Below are 1,060 nucleotides of genomic sequence, written 5' to 3'. Positions count from 1 at the left end.
TGCCGCGGAACTGCGCGCAAGATCTGCGCTCAGCACTTCGGGTCAACACCTCCTTTCGGCAACGCTTCTCTAGTATCCCGTCTCATCTGGATATACGGAAATTCTGTGCATCACTTGATGATACACAGAAATCTGTGCATCACTTCGTGATACCTAAGGTGCCTAAAGTGGATTTGCACCAGGGTGCAAATCCACTTTAGGCACCTTAGGCATCACGAAGTGATGCCCAGATTTCTGTGTATCATCTACGGACATACTCTGCGTCGGGTTGCATTAATCATTATTGTACCTACTATATATAATATAATATTAATAGTACATCTTACCCAGTAATACTATTACTAGTAATGTCATTAGTAATAGTATAGCTGTAAGTAGATACAATAATGTAACCCAAACCCAAGAGGATAGGTTGTACCCAAACCCAAAACCCTATCCTCTTGGGTTTGGGTTACATTATTGTATCTAAGCTGTAAGCAATGGCCCATTGCATGGGTGTTTACTCACCGATTTCGAATGTAAATAAATGAAGCGATTCGCTGAGATTGAAACACAAAGAATTTGAACGATCAGTTACTACAGTACCACCTGTAAATAAGCTTGACTAATCGGACTGTAAATCAAAGCAGATGCGGCATGTACGTCTCCGCTGCCCGATCTAGCAAAGTATTATAAATATCTAAGCTAACAACAGTTTCATAATGCATAAGCGTGAGACACGGTCACACTGCCTGCTGACGAGCTGCAAGCTGACAAGTGCGGCGAACCTGACGATGCCAGCGCCAATCCACCGTTCATAACTGTACAGCCGGGTACTTCACGACATCCGGGTATTCATTATACTCCCCCGTCAATGATTCTCACCGATTCTCAATATCGCGCGTCTCATCCGCGCGAAGCGCTTAGGATCAACAGCAAAGCTGTTCCACGCAATCTTGTATCATGTCTCTCTGGATCAGTTTAATTTCTACTACAGTAAAAACCCGCGTATAAGAACATAGATTTTAAGAACATGTTAGGCTAAAATTTCCCATTTAGACCCCTTTACATAAGAACCTGT

General features: G+C 42.9%; 1 protein-coding gene across 3 annotated transcripts in view; it reads right to left on the bottom strand.

Annotated features, from left to right (window-relative positions):
* The window catches only part of LOC106813475 (ras-related protein Rab-23-like), a 36,735-nt gene extending 35,990 nt beyond the window's left edge, over window positions 1–745 (bottom strand). For all 3 annotated transcript variants that reach the window (XR_001394472.1, XM_014817614.1, XM_014817613.1), the window contains exon 1: window positions 508–745. The gene's annotated coding sequence lies outside the window, so the exon portion shown is untranslated. The remainder of the gene's footprint in view (window positions 1–507) is intronic.
* Between the last annotated feature and the right edge of the window lie 315 nt (window positions 746–1,060).

This window comes from Priapulus caudatus, unplaced genomic scaffold (genome assembly GCF_000485595.1).
Source record: "Priapulus caudatus unplaced genomic scaffold, Priapulus_caudatus-5.0.1 Scaffold779, whole genome shotgun sequence".
Taxonomy (NCBI): Eukaryota; Metazoa; Priapulida; class Priapulimorpha; order Priapulimorphida; family Priapulidae; genus Priapulus; species Priapulus caudatus.
This window is presented reverse-complemented; position numbering and strand designations above follow the sequence as displayed.